We start from the raw sequence: 23,276 nt of genomic DNA, 5'->3' as shown, positions 1-23,276 counted from the left end.
TGCCACATATTCCACTTCAGCTGTGGATAAAGCAATCGAACTCTGTTTCTTGTTGAACCAAGATACTAATCTGGAACCCATAAAGAATGCACCACCACTTGTGCTCTTTCTGTCATCCACGCTTCTGGCCCAATCTGCATCTGTATAAGCATGAAGTGTAAGATCTGTATCTCTAGGATACCATAAGCCATAGTTTTGAGTTCCTTGAAGGTACTTAAAAATTCTCTTCACTGCCTGAAGATGAGTTTCTTTTGGACTTGCCTGAAATCTTCCAACTATTCCCACTGCATGCATGATGTCTGGTCGGGTACCTGTTAAATAAAGTAGACTTCCAATCATAGATCTGTAGGTTGGTTGGTGCACTGCTGTTGATTCATCATTTGCACTGAGGCTACATCCTGTGACCATGGGGGTACATACTGGTTTTGCATCTTCCATGCCATATTTCTTCAAAATCTGCTTGAGATACTTGGTTTGAGACAAGAAAATCCCGCCTTCATTTTGTTGGATTTGCAATCCAAGAAAATATGTCAGTTCTCCAAGCAAAGACATTTCGAATTCTTTCTGCATCACCAAGGCAAAGCTTTGACTCATAGCTTCTTCATTGCTGCCAAAGATAATATCATCTACATACACAACAAGTATTAGTAATTTGTCATTTTTAATTTTTACGTAAAGATTGCTATCTGTTGATCCCTTTGAAAAACCTTGTTGATGAAGATATTTGTCCAAACGGTAGTACCAAGCCCTTGGATCTTGTTTAAGACCATAGAGAGCCTTCTTTAGTCTGCATACGAGATTTGGATCATTCCCAAGGACAAACCCATCTGGTTGCTCAATGTACACTTCTTCTTCTAAGTCCCCATTCAGAAAGGCTGATTTTACGTCCATTTGAAAAACTTTGAACTTCTGAAAGCTTGAGAGAGCAAGGAACATTCGGATGGCCTCAATTCTAGCAACGGGAGCAAAAGTTTCTTCGAAGTCTATTCCTTCTTGTTGAGCATATCCTTTACACACAAGTCTGGCCTTGTTTCTAATTACTTCTCCATTTTCATTCAACTTATTTTTGAAGACCCATTTTGTCCCTATGACATTCTTATCTTTTGGTCTAGGAACCAATTCCCAAGTGTTATTCTTTTCGATCTGCTCAAGTTCTTCATCCATCGCCTTGACCCAGCATTCATCTTTGCATGCCTCTCTTACATTTTTTGGTTCAGTGGAGGAGAGCAATGCCAAATAGCTTGAGGCTTCTGCAATTGTTCTTCTTGTTTGTACACCTGCTTCTTTCTGCCCCAAAATCTGAGATTTTGGATGATTATTTTGAACGTACCTGGATGGAGTCTTCTCTTCTATCCTTATTTGCTCTTCAGGTGCCTCTTGAGGTTCTTCTTCATCATTTGTCTGATTTGGAGAGTAGTCTTCATCCTCTTCGATATTTTCATGATTTACTTGCCTACGGATGTATCCTTTTTCATCAACCACTACATCAATGTTGTCAACAATTCTTCCAAGTCTTTTATTGTAACACTTATATGATTTGCTGTGGGGAGAATAACCAAGGAGAATGCCTTCATCTGCTCTAGGTTCAAGTTTACCAAGTTGTTCATCAGTGTTCTTGATATAGCATTTGCTCCCAAAAATTTTGAAATGCTTTACCGAAGGAGTCTCACCATACCAGAGCTCATGAGGAGTTTGAGTGTTGTTCACTCGGACATTTGTTTTGTTGAGAATAACAACTGTAGCAAATGCAGCTTCACCCCAGAAGGTTGCGGGAGTCCCAGACTCATCAAGCATAACACGAGCCATTTGTTGGACCGTTCTATTCATCCTTTCCACTACTCCATTTTTCTGAGGAGTCCTAGCTGTAGAGAATTCCCTTCTTATTCCATGTTCTTCACAGAAATCGAAAAATTCATTTGAGGTAAACTCCCCACCTCTGTCGGACCTGAGGCACTCAATTTTTTGATCTGATTCGTTTTCTGCCAAGGCTTTGAAAGATTTGAATTTTTCGAATGCTTCGTCCTTGTGTTTCATAAGTCCCAACCAAACCATCCTGGAGAAGTCGTCAATGAATAATATAAAGTATTCTTCTCCTCGAGGTGACCTTGTCCTAAATGGACCACATACATCTGTATGGACTAGTTCAAGAGGACTGTTGGCTGATCCTTCCTTCTCAAGGAAGTTAGTTCTGGTTTTCTTACCAAACTGACATGATTTACGTATGGTGTTTTCTGGAATTTTGATATCTGGAAGACCACGAACTGCCTGGTATTTGCATGCTTTCCTTATCTGTGAAAAGCTTAGATGCCCCAACCTCCGGTGCCATAACCAATGTTCATCATCCTTGCTCAAATAGCATTGTTGTTGACCTTCTTCAAATATGTATAGATTATTTGGAGTTCTTCTGCCTTGGTCACTATTTTTCCTGTATCAAGATCACAAACGCTACATTCATTTGATCGAAATATTACCTCAGTTCCTTGATCGCACATCTGACTGACACTCAGTAGATTATGCTTCAAACCATCAACATACAAGACATTTCCATCTTTGACCTTTTCTTTCAAATGAGCAGTGCCTTTTCCTTTTATGGTTGCAAGTGTATCATTTCCAAAAGAAACTTTCTTACCCTTTTCTAAAGCAGTATATGATTCAAGTTTTTCTTTATCACCTATCATATGCTTCGAACATCCACTGTCGATGTACCATAGATTTTCCTGTCCTTCTGCATAAAAATCTATCCCACATCTTTCTGGTTGTGGTTCCTTTATTCTCCATGTTTTGGTGCTTGAGGTTTGTTCCTTTGTCTGCCGAAACCTGCTCCTGCATTTAGAATCTTCATGACCGAAGTTATTACAAATAGAACATTCAATTTCATTTTCAAGTGCCGAAAAGTTGTTATAGGTCCTTTTCGTAATCCCAGTCATACTTCTTTGTTTTTGAGCTTCTCTAGTCATGATTGTCTTATAAGCAACACATTGAGCTGCTTTGTGACCAAAGTTATGGCAAGAGAAACATTGGCCATTGAAGAAGCTTCTGCGATTATCAATTCCACCAGTCATATGATTGTAATTTCTATTGTCATCCATTCTTGAAGCAAATTGAGAACTTTTTACCTGTGTCTGGTTGTAGCTTTTGTTCACCCTTAAGATGGATTGCCCCTAGTTTACCTGGTAGTCTTTGTTTGTTCTTGATGTAATTCGTCCCTATCTTACCTGGTGATCTCCATTGGGTTTTTTCTCATTCCTCCTTGCTGCATCAAGATAGCTCTTTGAGGTGGATGCTTGAGATGTTTCTCCATTATAACCTAGACCTGTCTTGATTAGTGGAGAACGCTGTACATTGATAATCTCATCCAGAGTTTCAGATCCTTTAAGAAACTTAAGATTAATAACCTTTGTTTTCTCAATTTCTTTTCTAAGGCCAACAATTTCACACTCTAACTTCTCAAGAGATTTTTCCTTTTCATCAAGTTGGAATTGCAGAGTATCAATGATCATTTCTTTTTCTTCTAAACATATTTTGAGTCGAGAAATCTCTTCATAAAAACCATCTACATCTATAGCATCCATGTAATCATAATCTTCAAATGTCATTAAAAGTTTACAATCATTACCTCGTTCATCTTCGTCACTATTTGATAGACCATCAATGTCTTCATGAGTGTAGTAACTTTTCTTAGTTGCATTCTGTTTCTTGTTCCATCTAACACGTTCCTTCCCTTTGTCGATCTTATCCTTGTGAGGACATTTGGCAGCATAGTGACCGACTCTTCCACACGCAAAGCATTTGAAAGGTAACTTACCTCGAAAACGACCAGTACCCCGTTGAAGATTTCTGACAAAATTTGATTCTTCTTCCTCCTCTGACACGTGTCCTAACTCATAGTACTCTCCTTTGCCTGAAGCCTTGAAGGCAGCTTCTCTCTTGTTTGATGGACCTCATTTCCTCATTTCATAAGCAGTTAGAATTCCGTGCAGCTGTGACATTTTAGGGCTTTGTAGATTCTCCTTTTCTTCTATTGCAGAAACTTTAGATTCAAACCTAGGGGACAAGGATCTTAGAACTTTTTCAACCACAACTGCCTCTTTTATTTCTTCACCCAAATTTTTCATACAATTAACAATCTCATCTACACGAAGAAAATAGTTAGCCACACGTTCATCATTATACATCCTGAGATTTTCATACTGAATTCTGAGGGTTTGAAGTTTTGCTCATTTTACCTGATCATCTCCTTCATAACTCAGAACAATCTTGTCCCATATCTCTTTTGCGGATTTAAACTGCATTACCTTAACAAATTCTGATTGAGATAGGCATCCTAATAGAGTATTAACCGCCTTTGCATTTTTTTCATATTTCTTCTTCTCAGCCGGATCTGTAGGAGTTGCTGATAGAAAAGTATACCCTGTACCTATGATATCCCAGACTTATGTACCAAGAGATTGAAGATAGGCAGTAACTCTTACCTTGCAATAAACGAAGTTTGTCCCATCAAAAATCGGTGGCCTGATTGATGCTTCCCTCTCGTAGTTGCTCATGATGAAAGATCTTTCTTCAAGCGATCAAGCTTCTTCTGAAGAACCTGCTCTGATACCAATTGTTGGAAATAATACTGAGAGGGGGGGATGAATCAGTATTATCAAATTCTTTTCAATATGCCTTCTAGATTTATACTTTAATTTATTCTTCAGATATTGATTATTAATTTGTATGTCAGTGCCATATAATAATGAACAAGAACAAGAAAAATAGATAAGCACACCAAAGAACACCAGATATAAGGTGGAAACCCAATGTGGGTGAAAACCACCTGCTGCAATATGTCTCTATCTTCTTTCAATTAGAAACTTCTTTTACAAGGATTTTGTACTGGTGCAGTCCTTTACCAGTACGCAGGCTGCAACCTGCAGAGAGCTACAACTCTCTCTCGTTTTCCAGTCTCTCCTGGAAGGGAGCTACAACCCCCTTTTCTCTTCTACTTCTTTAAGGACCACGTTTCATTAATTTTCAGACTGGATCCAAGAAGATCAAATAATCATCAAGTACATGCAAATCACCCAATCTCCTTATACAATCAACCAATGAATCACCCAACTTCTCAGAATGTTGTAAACAGAAAAATGATACCAGAAATCTAAACCCATAACTCTGCAGCAATAGATAAAAGACAGCCAACAAATGTTTCAAGACAGGTCCGCAACTTCACCGATATAACCTTGTGGATATCCACAGTCTTTCTGTGCCTGAACTGCGCAGATCCGCACTGTATCATTCTGCTACTCTGCGTACCACCGCAGCTTCCTCGTGTGCTGAACTGCGTACCTCAACTCAGATACGCACTGCACTGTGTGTCTGACTGCGTACCTCCGCACTGTTCCTTCTGTGCCTCTGCGTATCTCCGTACTTTGCTTTCTTCTATGTTGTGTACCTCGCACTGTGCCTTCTGATGCACTGCGTACCCCCGCACTGCATCTTCTCCTGCACTGCGTACCCCCGCACCTACGCCGTGGATCGCCTGCGAACCTCTGATTAGGGCCAAATTAACAGTCCTCCAATGTGCCACAGTCAGTCAGATCCACAGATCTGATCATGCACCCGAGAGTTCACGACTTATCAATAGATTCGCCTTAAGATTTCTCCTTGATTTAGATCTAGCTTTGTAAAACCAAACACCCAAAATTTTAGATCTTAAGATATTCAATTTTCACAAGTGTCTAGCCAAGTGATCTCCTTCCCCTTTTTATAGTCAAACCCTTATCCACACCATGGGACAAAACCATCAAAAATCAATACAAGGGATCCAAACCGGGGTTCAATAAATTAGATCCTATACCACGGGCCAAAACCATAGGATCGTAAAAGACAGGCTAAATACCAAGGGCCAAACATAGGATACCCCACGTGAGCGCGCTTCTCTGCATTGGAGTGAGTGAACTAGGGGACCACACCTTATGAACGGTGAACCTGCGGGTATGTCCGCACTCCCTGGACGACGAACCTGCGGGTCCGCACCTTTTGAACAATGCACCTGCGAACCTCTTATTTTCCATCATTTTAAGAGCCTGAATAGAGATTTGCCACTTGAGTGAGTTGCCATCAAGTACAATACCTGTACCATCGAGCCAAACTAGAATCATAATGCCAAAATCAAGATGAGGCCCTTGATATTTTTCAGAAAATATGGATGATGTCACCTACATCTGTCCGAAACAGGGAACCTTTTGGAGCACCAAATTTTGCACGAGCACTAAGTTGGGTGCCAAGGTATGTTGCATGCATCTAAACATGTGGGGTTTGGTGGATGGGACTCCGGTTCAGGTTCCCTGTCATTTGGCTGGCAGCGGAGTATTATACCCCAGCATATAATGTACCAGGTGATTAGTGGAAGGAAGTCCTCCTCTCAGAAGGATACAAGGTCCCAGGAATAGATATGGCAGAAGAATATGATCTCACCTAGCTCCACGAGGATCACAACTGTTCTCATCCAGACCTGCGAAAGTTGTGAGCTGCATGAGGGCATGCAGAAGGCTAGTTGGGGGGAGATGTTGGGCACCAAATCTGCTTATCTTTTCCATACCTTTTCACCCATCCATCCTTTTTACACCAATTGATATGCATTTATTGTGATAAACTCATGTGGTAACCCTTCTTTCTTATGTCTCTTGGAATATTTAATTGATCAAGTAAAGTCACAGGGGTTTTACCTATGTGAACTACTAAAAATTATTATTTCCACAGATTCCGGTGAACAGGTATCGCTTTCACAACATGTAGCAATAGTTCCACGATTCACAACAGTTGTTTGGAAACGTTGTGACAACATAACCAACTCGCAGTTGTTTTCAATCTTATTTTGGATCGTTTCTGTTCTCGCTCTCTCAGCAACTAGTTGTTGTTTTGAATTGTTGTACATTTTGGGCATTTAGTTGCCAGGTTTTGGGGAATATGTTATTACCCATGTATTGTATAAAAAGGGTTTTATTCTTGTGTGAAGGGTTAGCCGCATAGAGATATGTATTATAACAGCTCATTTACATATTAATAAGATATAAGCAGTTTGTTGTTCTTCCCTTAGCTGTGAATCAATGCAGCCCTAATCAGAGAGCTGGGCCCACTCTTCTGATTAGGTGTTGCGTCTTTCTTTTGTGTACATTTTTTTACTCTTTGTTTGTTTATTCTTATTGTTGTTACATATCTCCATTGATTATTGTGAATGCCTTTTAAGTTCTGCAATTTATTTTCCATTATTGTTAGAACGATGCTTTAATTTCTTAGTCATGAATCCTTGGTTGATGTAAGATTGTAACCTTGCCCCTATGTATACGTTGCGTGTTACCTTGAAAATTGTACGCACCCAAATTGACAAATTAATGTAGGAAATGGTTGAATAGTTTATTCACACTCAGACACCAACATAGACGACATGCAAAAATGACCAAGTACTGATACACCTTCCGCAATATCTTCGTCTTGTAGACCTGGTTGGGTGTCATCCTGAATTTAGCCAGCTCCTTCACCCAATTCTTCAAGACATCTCTAGAGTTGGCATTGTTGTTGGGTAAGTTGAAGGGTGTCTCCATTATGATCACGAGATTCAACATATGATACATCTGTTCATAATCTTGTGCCCTGAAGGTATCAATCTCTGTCCCGCTGACACTGCTCAATGTCATCGTCTTAGGATTAGTGTGCGAGACGATCCAATGTATCATGTCCGCACATGGGAGCACGAGATAACTACATGTAATCTAGTACAAGCCGGACTTGTGGATGTTCACATAGACTTGGCGATCTTCGAGGTCTTCCCCAAATGTGCCTGCAAATGCATCATTGATCTCTCACCATTTCATCTTGATGTCCTTGTCTACAATCATCTTGGTATCTTCATAGATCGACAAACTTGTAGACACTCGCTCAATTGTTGCTCCAGTTTCACTTTCGTCAGCGTCCTTTGATCCTGCTCTCTTAGAGGCCAGTGATCCTAAACAGTTGAGAGTCGGACAAACACCTATAAGATCTAGAGACATAGCAACATGCATGGAAAAAAACTTTTCAGCTAAAACCAAAGAAAACTTGAGGAACGACATGCAACATACATGGGGATTGACTAGCAAGAATTGCACAATTTTCCCTGGGAGGCTGGGAGACTAGCTGCCAGAACTGGGCAAAAGGCAGTTTGGGTTCTCTGGAGACTAGATGGCTGCTAGAATTGCGCAATGCAAAATCCATGTTGGTCTGTTGGCTGCTGGGATTGTGTAATGTGCAATTCCAGTTGGAAATGGTTGTAGGCCTACTGACTGCATTGCGCAATTTTCTGCGCCAACATCCATTGCCCCTCATAATTGCGCAATGTAAGACTGAGGGACAGTCAATGGGAAGAAATGCACATTTTCTGAGAGGAAGGTAAAGCCTTCCCTCTCGGGATTGCGCAATGTTGTCTTGGAGAGGCAAAGTCTGGGCCAAGGATGCCCAGACCCGCCGACAGGCAACTGAAAGCAAATGTGAAAGTGAATGCATGGCGATACTGAGTGTAAGCAGGAGTGAATGATCATGCATGCAAATAGTGAATGGAAGATTCAAAAAACGGAACAACATGCATGTGTGTGAAGCGAGTCCTTGCATCAGCAACCATTGTGCAAAACAGTGTCATGCAACAGTAGTGAGATGCTAACGAAAATAGAAACGGTGCAAGTACAAGCTAGTATGCTTGTAAAAAACAACAAGCATTCATAGAAATCAAGCAAACAACACTCACACAAGTCAAAACAAAAAAAAGTGACAGAAATGTTGCAAAAAACAAGTTAAGAGGACTTACACGTGAATAGTTGAGCTGGATGTGTCGAACACTCCTGGATGTGTTGTGGGATGTCAAAGCTCCAAGATCAATGTGAATAATTAAGCTCTGAAGCGTTGAATAAATAAGTTTGAGGCTCATGACGCGCATGCCACAAATCCAGGAAAAAGAGACACTTGGAGGAAAGATTCTAAAACAATCTTTGCATGTAACCTCCAGTTGCTAAAAATAGCTCCCTAAAATTTGGGGATGCTTTTTGTATGTTGCTTTTTACTATTTTAGGAAAAAGCAGCCCATGCATGCAAGTCAAGATTTCTCAGTCCTGGGTGGAACTGGTCAACCCTATGGCACATGCAAGAGCCTGCTCAGCTAAGCGGAAAATTTGCGCATTTCTAGGAGGGAGCTGGGCTAGCTGCCCAAAAAAATTACGCAATTTCTAGGCTAAGCAGTTGACTGCTACCCAGATTTGCGCAATTTCTAGGCTAAGTTGTCCTACTCGGCTAGATTGCGCATTTTTTCCAGTGAAGGTTGACAGGCAGATTCGCGCAATTCTGGAGCCCAGCAGGCTGCCAGGTAGGATTGCGCAATTTCTAGAGGGAACGTTGGTTCCCCTCCAGAATTGCACAAATTCTTGAGGGAGCTTCTCAGCCTGCAGCTGGACCAAATCTAGATAAACAGCCTGTGAGGGGGATGCAACAAGCTATCATGCACAGACTGGAAATCTACTAGAAAACCACTGAAGCTTGTGTACTTGACAAGGGAAGACATGCTGCTAAGGATGGTTGGTAGGGAGACTCCAAAATGAAGCTAAGGCAAAATTTCGGAGGGTGGTTGTAGCCGCTACAACACTTGGTGACACACTGGTAGAACGCCAACTCTCTGGATGGAAATAGTTCGTGAAAAACAAGTCTAATGCCTCCAGAAGTATTGTTCAGTTCTCAGTTCATCTTGGTATCCACACTTGCTTGATTGTAAGATGTAGCATCTGCCCAGCTCTTGGTCGATTGAAACACATTCCAAGCCAAGTCAACACAGTTGGGGTTGAGGGGTATATTGGTGCAAAGCAGTATAGTCATCAGAGTCTTAGTTCCATCTGTAGTGTTGCTCCACTGCCAACAGGCTTGGACAGTACCCCGACGGAGTCACGCAAAAATACAAGCATCACTCTGCTACCAGCGAGCCTGGTCAGTACCTCGGTGGAGTTACTTGCATCACCTCTCTACACAGGAATCCTTTATCTTCTTTGGCTTTATTCAATTTCATTTTTGAAATTTTTCCACTTTTCAATTTTTCATCTTTCATCACTGTGCATATCACCTATTCATTTCAGAGGCGGAAGAGGGATCCCGACTTATTGAGCGCAGAAGAGGTTGTTCCTTCAGAGAAGTAGTTTATTATATACCTCTGACGTGCCTGTTAAGGTTTTCCCCCTCACCTTACTCTACTTGACTAAGCTGACAAGGATTAACCCAAAAACAACCGACTATATTAGGTGACACTAGTTAGCACGCAAGTGTTGTGTTTTCACCAAGGTTCACTTCGAACAGTACGTATTTTCCATCGATGTATCACAGACTGAAGATAACAAGTTCTTACATAAGAGGGCGGATAACATATAACCAAATGTTGATAGTTTTACAAGTCCTCTTGTAATTTACCCAGATTTTTTCAAGAGTCACAGACGGTTTCATGTGAAACTAACCTACAAGTGCAAAACAAGAAAACAAAGCAGAAGCAAAAGTAAATGTGAAAGCAAAGCGGAAAGCAAACAAGAAAGTAGACAAACAAACATGAGAAGTAATAAAATAAACAACCAAAAGCAAACATTAATCCTACTCCGAAGCTAACGATGCATGGGCCTGATCATGTGAAGTGATACTTCCAATGCAGCCACCAGCGCATTGGTTGACCCACGTTGGTGAAGGCATGGTCCGCGAGCAACCCGGTTGTGCGAACCAGAAAGCAAGAAAGATATAACAATGAAGACAAACACACTCCATGTTTAAATGTGTCCATGGGGCATAAGTGAGTGCAAGTACATGACATGCAATCCGTGGAATTATCACGGTGTTATGCGACACTAGGTGTCGTTGTGAAGCATACACATACTCTTGACTATGACATGCAAGCAAGCAAAAGAAACAAAGACAACTTGCGCCGTGTGCTTGTGCTTGCAATGTAATATTCCTCCAATGCATGAGCGATGGCATCGTGCAGTTCGAATGGAGGAAGTATGATTTGTGTGTGAGATTGGTCTTCAATGCATACAGATGAGTGATGAGGAGCCTTGGGTGTTTCAACAATTTCCTGATCGGAAGTGAAACCAACCTCAGGATAGCGAGGGCCTAACCTAACCATCAGCTCGAGTTGAAGTGCCTCGACAGTCTTGGGGGTTTCGACTTCATTGACAGATAGATCATCAGAAGCGGGTGGCTTCGAAAAATCAATTGCAATAGAATCATCATTGTGATCAAATATGGGAGAAATTAGATCACGAAAGCTACGATCAGCAAAATCAATTATCTCATCAGCATCCTCACGATTTGATGAATCAAACAGAGGGGTAGATGAGAAGCAGACAAATTCACCCTCTGTGTTTCTAGAAAAGGCAGATGAAAAGTCAAGTGGATTTTCAATGAATAATTTATCCTCTTTGTTTTCGAATGATGGACTGACATCTAGTGTGTCCTGCGAGTGATCAACAATGGGTGCATCCGTAGATGGAGATATACATGTGAAATCATGGATAGCAGGTTCACCAAAGAGGTCAGGGAAGAACGGAGCAGGCTCGGACAGAATGGAGGAGTCATCCTTCGCCGAGTCTTGATGCTCAAGCTCTCAGTGATACTCTTCATGAATGACAGCACATATTGGTTGTGCAACACCAACTCTGCCAAAGACATGATCCTCTTTCACAACAAGTGTAGAGTCCGGAATGGAAGAACACAACACAGTATCATCCAAAGGATCATCCAAGTACGAAGACAGAGGTTGTGGTACATAATGTATATGACAACTCGATGGACTCACAACCAAATCTGTGTGAAAATTAAGTGAAGTGATGTTGGGAATATGAGACAGTTGAACTGATGTGTGAGCATGCTCTCCCACATCACTCTGTAGTGGTGGAGTTGTTTGATAAGGGGTCGGCAGACAGTCACTTGTGACAGCGACTGTATCCATTTGTGATTGCACAGCTCCATCATTGAAGTATGTTGAGTGAGGCTTGGGCTCATGTTTCTTCTTGGGATGAACTGATTTGTTAAGATAATACTTGAATCTATCCCAAAGATAAGGAAATTTCATTTGGATTTTCGGAGCTTAAAACTGCAAATCACGGAAGCGCTGCCAAAAATCCATAGGCAATTCATGCGGAGCCTTCTGTTGTTGTAACAGTTTTTGGTCAAGATGTTCTGGATCAAAATGATGGAAAATATCTTCAATGAAATCACAGAAATGCTCAAGTGAGTGCATGCTGTCAGCCGATAGGCTACAGAGCCACCGTAGTGGGGATTCACGAAGTGTGTATGCAAGTAGCAGACTAGCTTGTTCGTAAGAACACCCATATTCCTTGTCAAGCATGGAAATGAATTTATGTAAGAACACAAGCCCTGCCACTTCGCCTTCACCATCATACGTGTATGTGGATAAGAGATCCAAAAACTCCCTCTTGATGTGAAGAGGCTTGACATGCGAAAAATATCATGGAGAGTTGAGTGTGAAAAACTCCATGATAGATTTTCAAAGGTTCAAAATAGGATGAGAGGACACAGCTTGTCATCTGGCCCTCCTTCTGGTGCTAGAAATGTTGACGGTGTTGGACCCGTCAACATGTCAGGGGATCTCCCCGGAAAGAGGTCCCAATTAGACCTCAGACCATTTGGTGTAGGAGTCCCAGCAGTGGGTCGTACGGTACCGCCTTAACCACGGTTTCGCATATAGGCAAGTAAGATGTCCCTATTGGTAGCAAGGGTATGACAACTGCGGCGAGTCAAGGAAGGTGCATGAGCGGTTCTAACACACGGAATGGGGTGAGTGAACCCCTTGGAAACCTGTAATAATACTCGGCTTGGAAGGGAACACATGAGAAAAGATGCATCACTATGACTCGGACAACTGCTGGAAGACCAGCTCTTCGACATCCTCATGTTGGTTGACAGTAGCGAACTGATGCCAAGCTCAGTAGTCCACAATGGTGTCCGTGTACTCTAAGGTGACATCTTTCTAGAAACGAATTATTGCCTCCATAGCGTCCAGGTACACTTCTCGGGCTCCTCTATCCAACTCGTCTAATAGCATGCGCATCATTGTCTTGAGTGCGGCCAGACTAGCAACATAGTTGTGCATGGTGTCTGTACTGATCACCAAGTCTGGGCTGGTGGCCATGCACATCAACTCGTCAAAGTACGAGTCAAGCTCTAGTCAGACCTGTGCCTTTTTATTCACTTGGGTAAGTGTCCCAATAGATGGGATCACATGTGTGTGAACAACATCCATACTCCTGAATACATGCAGACTAGTGATGAGCCACAGGAGATCTTCATAGTTTCGGATCTGACTTCGGATGTGTGCCTTCAGCTCAACCGCTCTAGGCTTCATCATATTAGTCAGGTGTAATGAGGCTCCCTTGTATCTCATTGTGCATGTTTGCATGTAATCAATGGCAGCATTCGTGTTCAAAAAGATACGTGCTCTTCTAGCACATTGCTTCTACCAATTGTTGAGATGGACAACTGACTTATGCACGGTACCAAACTTGGAATACAGCGTCTCCATAACTGTGTCAAGGGACAATACTTCATCCAGTATTTCCTTCTTCAACTCTACTTGGGCGGATGTCACAACCAATTGTCCTCCCTGCTTGGTTGTCTGTAGCTCCTTAGCCATTCGCTCATTATCAGTGATCAGGAAGTGAACACTCGAGTTAGTGGCTTTGGCATATGCTCTAGTTGCATCAACCAATGTTGTTGGATGTTTGCGCACGTCAGACACGATCACTAGTTCCTCAAACTATTGAGGAGATGTATGATCATCTGGAGTCGACACTCTATGAGATTGCACAAATCTATTTTGGGACTCATCGAATGAGATGTTTTGCATCACTCCCTCTGGATTGTCTCCAAGGATTTCAGTGTCTCCTTGGTCACTTGGGACTTGCTCCTCTTCTGGATGTGGTGAAGCTGGTGGGTCGACCTCTTGGTGATGAGGCATGAGGTTGATATCTTGCTCTAACTCTTGTTTCTCCATTTCCATATCCATCTGTTCAAGTGCCTTCTCTATCTCCTGAGCGAAGTCTTGCTCCTGCGATTCTTCACCATGTCTGCTTGGTACTAGCTGCTCTGATGAGTCTACTACCTATACGGATGCAGTTTCATATGTCTGTACATGTTGCACCCCCTGCTGTACATGTTCCTGCAATGCTTCCTTCTCCTATCTGCACATCTCCTATTCCTTCCGGAGTTTCTCCTTCAACTCATGCAACTCCCTCTCTGTTTTTCTCTCTGCCTTTGCGCGTTCCTCTTGTCGCGTTGTTGCCTCTTCGCCTCTATTGTCAAAGCTGATTTCTGCACAAATGGGCCTACTTAGAACTTTCAGCTTTGTTCCTCTTCCATACAATCGATAATCTTCCTCTTGCCCTTGTTGTGCACTTGTATGTTTACCTCCGATGTTGTTGGTGCTCTCTGGGATGCTGCTTCACGCTACTTTGTTAACCATTCCACAGTGATGTCGGCCGTTCATTGGGCCTGGAGAAATTGTAACAATATCTCCATGGGTCTTCCTCCGCCCATTGACATGCCCCATCGATCCAAGTAAATTGTACTCTAGTGCAGTGGTCTTTCACAAGACAATGCGGGTCATACGAATTGTAACTTCGGGTGTTGAATGGATATTTCTTCATCTCCTCTGCTTCGACATCCGCATGCTTGAAATTTTGTATCTCGTATAACTCGATCCGCAATGGAAGAGCGGGCTAAGGTGCCTTCTTCTTCCGATGCAGCCTAGCTGATAATCCTGTCGAGATGTGATATGATACTTCCTGCATGATGAGTTTGTCCAAGGCAAACTTCGGTAGAACATGCAGAGGCTTCTTCGCGTTGTACATCCGTATGAAGGTGCTAGACGGTGAGGCATACCAATCTGCTATATCAATCAGTGCCTCCATTGCTGCCTTTGACATGCAGGGTGGATCCTGTTCAAATATCATCTTGTACACGGGGTGACAAAATGATCGGACAGTTGTGTGATAACTCCTCTGAAGCTGCATTCAAACAACATCTTACAATAAGTGTTCACAGAGGTCTCTGTCGATGTCCATGCCCACTTCAAGCCCGGGAACTCCTGACAGGCACAGATTGCATCCAAGATGTAAGTGGACATGTAGATTTCTGCTTGCTGACCTTTGGGTGGTTTTCGAGCTCTTGTTACCTATTCCTTCAGCTGGTGAGCCAACATGTCGGACCAGTTGCATGCTTTGCCTTCTCTGGCCAGTTGGTCCAACACGATCACCCAACTCTGTGGGAAGGTTTCCGTGCTTTCTTGGCCATACAGATGACATGAAAAAATGACCAAGTATTGATACGCCTTCCACAGTATCTTCATCTTGTAGACCTAGTTGGGTGTCATCCTGAATTTAGCCAGCTCCTTCACCCAATTCTTCAAGATATCTCTAGAGTTGGCATTGTTGTTGGGTAAGCTAAAGGGTGTCTCCATGGTGATCACGGGCTTCGAAATCTAATACATATGTTCATAATCCTATGCCCTGAAGGTAGAAATCTTCGTCCCACTGACACTTCTCAATGTCATCGTCTCGGGATCAGTGTGCGAGATGATCTAATGTATCATGTCCGCGCATGGGAGCACAAGATACCTGCATGCAATCCGGTACAAGCCGGACTTGTGGATGTTCACATAGACTTGGCAGTCTTTGAGGTCTTCCCCAAATGTGCCTATAAATGCATCATTGACCTCTTGCCATTTCAGCTTGATGTCCTTGTCTACAATCAGCTTGGTATCTTCATAGATCGACAAACTTGTAGACACTCGCTCAACTGTTGCTCCAGTTGCACTTCTGTCAGTGTCCTTTGATCCTACTCTCTTGGAGGCCATTGATCCTGAACTACTGAGAGGCAGACGAACACCTGCAAGATCTGGAGTTATAACGACATGAATGGTAAGAAATATGTCAACTAAAACCAAAGAAAACTTGAGGAATGACATGCAACATACCTAGGGATTGACTAGAAAGGATTGTGCAATTTTCCCTCGGAGGCTGGGAGATTGGGTGCCAGAACTACGCAAAAGGCAATCTAGGTTGTCTAGAGCTGGCTAGCTACTAGAATTGCGCAATGCACAATCTAGACTGGCCTGTTGGCTACTGGTATTGCGCAATGCGCAATTCCAGTTGGCAATGGTTGTAAGCCCAGTGAGTGCATTGTGCAATTCTGTGGGCCAGCAATCACTACCCCTCAGAATTGTGCAATGCAAGACTGGAGGACAGCCACTAGGCAGAAATGCACATTTTCTAAGAGGAAGGCAGAGCCTTTCCTCTTAGGATTGCGCAATGCAAGACTGGAGGACAGTCACTGGGCAAAAATGCGCATTTTCTTATAGGAAGGCAGAGCCTTCCCTCTTAGGATTGCACAATGTTGTCTTGGTAAGGCAGAGTCCGGGCTAAGGCTGCCCAGACCTGCCGATGGGAAATTGCAGGCAAATGTGAAAGTGAATGCATGGCTATACTGAGTGTAAGCAGTAGTGAATGATCGTGCATGCAAATAGTGAATGGAATATTCAGAAAATGGAACAACATGCATGTGTGTGAAGCAAGTCGCCAAATCAGTGATCGTTCGTGTAAAATAGTGTCATGCATGCGACGACAGTGAGATGCTAACAAAAACTGAAATGGTGCAAGTACAAGCTAGTATGCATGTAAACGACAGCAGGCATTCATAGAAATCAAGCAAACATCACTCACACAAGTCAAAACACAAAAAGTGACAGAAATGTTACAAAAGACAAGTTAAGAGGACTTACCCGTGAATAGCTAAGCTGGATGTGTCGAAGACTCCCGGATGTGATGTGGGATGTCAGAGCTCCAAGATCGATGTGAATAAGTAAGATTTCAAGTGTCGAATAAATAAGTTTGGGGCTCATGACGCGCATGCCGCAAATCTAGTAAAAAGCGACACTTGGAGGAAAGATTCTAAAACGATATTTGCATGTAACCTCCAGCTGCTAAAAATAGCTCCCTAAAATCTGGGGATGCTTTTTTCACGTTGTTTTTTTCTATTTCAGGAAAAATCAGCCCATGCATGCAAGTCAAGTTTTCTCGCTCAAGTCAAGTCAAGCTGAGGGGAAAATTTGTGCATTTCTGGGAAGGAGTTGGGTTGGCTACCCAAAAGGATTGCGCAATTTTTGGGCTGAGCAGCTAACTGCTACCCAGAATTGTGCAATTTCTGGGCTGAGCAGTCTTGTTGGGCTGGATTGCGTAGTCTTTCCAGTGAAGGTTGACAAACGGATTTTTTGTAATTCTAGAGCCCAACAAGCTGCCAGACAGGATTGCGCAATTTCTGGAGGGAAGGCTGGTTCCCCTCCAGAATTGCGCAATTTCTTGAGGGAGCTGCTCAGCCTGTAGCTGGACCAAGTCCGGAGAAACAGCCTGTGAGGGGGATGCAACAAGCTATCATGCACAGGCTGGCAATCTGGAGGAAAACCGTGAAGATTTTGTACTTGACAAGGCAAGACATGTTGTTGAGGATGGTTGGTAGGGAGGCTCCAAAATGAAGCTAAGGCAAAATTTTGGAGGGTGGTTGTAGCCACTACAACAATCCTACATAATTTGTCATTGTAAAATTATTTCCAACAACCAACCCACTTTTTTTCATGAAAGCTTTAGATAATAAAAGTAACAACTGTCACTTCAACAAATTATTAAATTCATTTTTCACATTCATACCAAAAACTTGAAAACATAGGAAGCTACATTAATTAAATAGTCTAAACATAAATTTATAGTACATAAAAAAAACTACATTAAAAAAACTTTTACTCTAACAATTTATATCCACAAAAGCTACAGCTATTCATGCCTTTTGACCAACACTTAACAAACATGCAATCTACAGCCATTGAGGCCTTTTGACAAACATTTTGCAAGCACATAATCAAAATCCATTGAGGCATTTTTTCAAACGCTCGGCAACAATGAATTTGAGATTCTTCTTCAACCTATTTATCTCATAAAACTCAGAAATTGAAACTTCAAATTTTGGTATCATCAAACAGGGACTAAATAATCTTAGTCTTTTATCAAAGACTTGATAACCGGCGCACATAACTGACAACAACAATTTGTAAAAGCGCCCAGATTTATGATCCGAGTTTTGAAAAGTGTTTTTTTAATCAAATCGGGGGTTACAGGTCCATCTGACACGGATAACCCCTAATATTGTCTTGAATCGGTACGAAAACACACATAGATGATTTTTAAAAACTATCAAATACGCTAACTCCAGGAATTTCATTTACAATTTTTGTCAAACAGATGTCATGCAAGCTTGAATCTACATATATGCAAAACAAATAACAACCCAATTCAAAGGAAGAAAGAAGCATGTATTAAATTTCTAAAAGGGACAATGGAATGCTATCAAACATAGAATATCAGATTTAGATAATAGACATGGCCTGCTATGGAGAAAATTTCATTATAAGCAAAATTTGAAATCCTTGGCAGCGCATTCTTCTTTTAATTCCTTGCATGTAAATTCTCATACATAGTTTCCATGAAGTTATTAACCCATTGTGAGTTAGCTCAGAAATAACTTTCTAAATATTTCGTAAATATTCATAATTTGGTAATAATTTAAAGTAGCAATAATAAATTTAAAATCTCAACATTTTAAAACTAATAAGAAACTAAAATTTCAAGAGCATTTATATATATATACCTGAGAATATATAACTCGAAAAAGATGAGAGTATGCTCCAACTCCAATGCCCTTACCAACTCATTGTGAACCATCTGGTTTTCCACCCAACCATATCCAGGGAGAACTCCCCCTGGAACCCCCGATTTGTACGAGCTCCCAAGCAGTACCAAAATAGCAGTCGATAGATATACAAGGAAAAATGAGGAAGCTAAGTTTCACTTCCTCTCAATACCACTCATGGACAACTCCACCCGGTAGAACTACTTAATAATTTAGTTTAGGAATTTCATATTCATTTCAACAACATTTGGTTATTCTCCAAGACTCTCCCTTTCACAATCCTCGTCAAGTCTCTCCAACCCTTTGTATTACAATCCACCTCCACCAATTGAGAATACATGAGACACATATATAGGATGAGTAACAAATTCTTGTCATAAAGAGGAGTAATATGCATGCATTGTATTCCATATAGAGGAGTGTAACTCATGCCATTAAGAAGAGGTATGCAATCCTTAGTTAAGTATAGTGTAACTTATGCATTAAAGAGAGCGTAATAGGAATCTTTTATGGCATGTCGTTAATGAGTGTAAGAGGAATATGCCATTCTTTGATGAATGCATAAAAGAGAGTGTAATGTATTATTAAAAGAGAGAGATATTTACATAAAGCCATGAGATTCATCAAGGAGATGTGTGAAGTGATTGAGGAGATGAAGGTGACATGTAATTCCTTTTTAATAATAATATCATATCCATAATTGTTTGAATCGACGTTTCGAGCCATCCACCGTGGCTCATCATCACGATAGATCAATAAGTATATAAGACAGATCTCGACGGAATGAATAAATAGAGGTATGAGATATTGATGGAATGGAAATGATGGTAGCTGACAGGTGATGGAATGGGAATGATTGTAGCTGACACATGTTGGCTACCATCATTCTCGTTCCTTCACTATCTCATACCTCTATTTATTCATTCCGTCAAGATCTATCTTATATACTTATTGATCTATCATGGTGATGAGCCACAGTGGATGGCTCGAAACGTCAATTCAAACAATTATGGATGTGATAATTCCAAAAGAAAACTCGACATAGAATGCAAATTGCAGAAGCCTCAAAATAATAATAATATCATAGTCTCATAAATGATAATAATATTATTAATAATATTGAGGATTAAGTCAAGACTGAACTATTACGATTAAATAATGATAAGTTGAGCGATTTCCTTCAACTATACTTGATTACCCATTGATTAGAAGTGATTTACTATTTTTGTAAAGTCATACTTGAGATGCTAGACATGACTTCCTATTTTTAGAAAGTCAGTCTAGAATTGTCAAAAATTGGATTTTATTAAGGAAATTCATCCCTGAGCTGCCCATGAGCGGTATTTTTCTTCTGGAGAATAGGGACTTTGCATCCCTATTGCATACATTTTTATGCCTTAGTAGATTGAGGACTCCGCACCCTGATCTACTCCAAGGATCCAAGATTCCACACCTTGATCTTTTAAATGCTTAGGACTCTGTGTCCCAATGATTTTATTATAGATCCAAGACTCCACGTCTTTATCTTTCAGAGATTTAGGACTCTGCGCCCTAATCCTTTTATTATAGATCCAAAACTTCACATCTTTACCTTTCATGGATTTAGGACTTCGCGCCTTAATCCTTTTATTATAGATCCAAGACTCCACATATTTACCTTTTATGGATTTAGGACTTCGCGCCTAATCCTTTTATTATAGATCCAAGCATCCACGTCTTTATCTTTCATGGATTTAGGACTCTGCGCCCTAATTTCCATGGCTTCTCATCTACTCTACTTTGAAACTCCGTGCTTCACCTTAAGGTACTGCTTGTGAGATCATACCCATCTGACGGCTCATTGGTAAGGCATTATTCCAAGACCTGTATACATCACAATCTCATAGATCAAAGGAATTAAATGAATTTCATAATTAACTTATTCACATTTTATCAAATATTGTGCATGACTTCCACAGTCATTTTGGTTATGAGGAAATGACTTCCATAGCCATTTATAATTTGAACATCCTTGTTTGCAAATAACCACGTTCCCTATCACATCCTGCTCAATACAAAATTAAGCATATATATCATAAAAATCATGTATCGTGACTTCCACAGTCATTTATAATTTGATCATCCTTGTTTTCAAATAACCATGTCCCCTGCCACATCTTGCTCAATATTAAGAATATATAATCATACAAATCATGTATCATACATAAATCATAATTAACCATATGTTCACATAACCATGATCATCCATGGATATATGTGTCTCAATCCTAGATCACCATCCATGTCATACACCTATGTCTAAACTAGGATACCAAAAGAACATCGATAATATGTTATTAACCAAAATCAGTTCTTATACACACGACCATAGATATTATCATAACCACATACCAATCGTGTGACCCAAACCAGGTCTACAGCATACAAGCCTCTACATAATTCTAACATGCATAATCTTTATATCACTGCATCAAAATCACCCTCTCCAAGTATCATAAAAGTTATAGCACCAAGAAGGGACACTACAATAAGAAGAAGTTTTGATGGGTTTCCCCCCTCGATGGGGTTTTGCCCTAGCATTGAGCCTATTGTTAATTTTTCATAGGGATATATTATTCTTTGCTTTGGTAATTGCATTTTTTCATTAACACATTAAGTTCACCCCAAAACATCATAACATTATTCAAATTTACATCATTATTCATTATCATATGCAACTATGTAGAAAGAACAATATCATTATCATCAATGCAGTGAAACATAAAGGAACGATAGAACAAAAGCATTCACACATAGAGACAACAGGATTGGTCAAAGACCAGGGGAAAACCCACTATGGGGAAAACCCTTGCGAATTATTCTTCTTAAATTGTCATCAAATAATTCAGCAAAAGAGAGTACAATGATCCATATCTTCATCTATGCAACTAACCAGCAAAACATCTACAACATCCATGAAATGAACCCAATAATGTATATGCTCAAAACTCTAATTCTAAAGACTGTAATGAATTGTCACTGTCTGCAGTCAGATGTCGAACGCTGCAGTCACTAAGAAAATTCTTCGAAAGACTGAGATTTCATCTTTTAGATCCTAGTTGCACAAAGGAGGTGTCATGCGAGCGACTATAGATTTTTTAGTCGCTACCTAAATCCTGAGATGCGAGTGACTCGGGTCAGATCTAGACTATGGAAACCCTAAACCCCCAGTCATATGGATGAAGAGTTGTATGTGCGACTAGAAGGCTCTAGTCACAGGGATGAGCTTCCTTGTGTACAACTAAAGTCAAATCCTTCCTATTTTGTGCTTGTAACTAGGGCCCAAAACCCTAAATCAGAGATGTGAGCCTCAGACCCTACAATTTCATCTCAGAGAGAACATGATCCTTCAAAGACGAGCCTCAGACCTATGCGAGCCAAAAAAATATAAAAGAGTGTCTAATAATTTTTTCCAGATGAGGTAGAGGGCACTTGTATTTATAGCCTTTCAAGGTGGTCCACTTTTCTTTAGGGTCGACCTTATCAAATGTGCATATGTGTGTTTTCCTTCATAAGTACACTTTCCCTTATCCGATTTGAGTGATCTTTAGGTCTATTTTGGTCCTATCGAAAAGAGGAATTCAATGCAATTATTATCTCCATTAGGTGAGCTTTCCAAAGTGGAATTTGACAGCAATTTCATATTTTTAACACTCCCTCTCAACTAGGGATAATTCCATTTGCATCATGTCATGTGTATCTTTTCATCAAATCATATCCAATCTTAAGTATCTCATCATCATAAATCATTTTAATTACTCTCTTGCTCATTCCTAGTTATCCCTTTGATTGTCCCTGCTCATATGTTGAACATTCTCAAATCTAGAAGAATAATTTGTCATCAGAGGGGAGCCTAAGCTACCACCCTCTATTCGTCGGGCTACTACCCAAAATCTTTGTCAGCGGCCTACTACCCGAAATCTCTATCAGCTGGCTATTGCCCAGAAATATCAGCGGGGAGTCAAATCTACGACCCGCATCAACATAGGAGAGCATATCATCAGGGAACACATCTCAACTTGGAACCACATCGGGGAGCTACTACTACGACCCCATATCGAGAAATAAGTGATATAGGGGAGCTACTACTCAACACATCCTATTGACTACTAATCTTCCCAACAATGACCCTCAATAGTCATGTGGTAGAAAACCTGCATCATAATCTGAGCTTGGAAGAGATACCTGACTTACCAAGAGTTAAGGATCACATGCCTCTAAGCCTCCTCAACCGTTGGCTCGACGGAGAGGGACAATCCCAATAAGCCCTGCGTGTGGGTATGATGCCAACTGGGGTATACTCTGCAAACACCAAGATAGGGTGAGCTATTAATCCAACCTTATGGGTAACAGATAAGGGTGATACCCTATTTTTCAGAGTTCCCTCAACCCCAAGAGCCCTCTACTCAATTCCACACCCTAGGAGATCATACAGGGGAGGAATGGTT

This window comes from Pinus tabuliformis, chromosome 7, assembly GCF_031772625.1.
Source record: "Pinus tabuliformis cultivar Carrire ecotype Pingquan chromosome 7, CPIR1, whole genome shotgun sequence".
NCBI lineage: Eukaryota > Viridiplantae > Streptophyta > Pinopsida > Pinales > Pinaceae > Pinus > Pinus tabuliformis.
Note: the sequence above shows the minus strand (reverse complement) of the source record.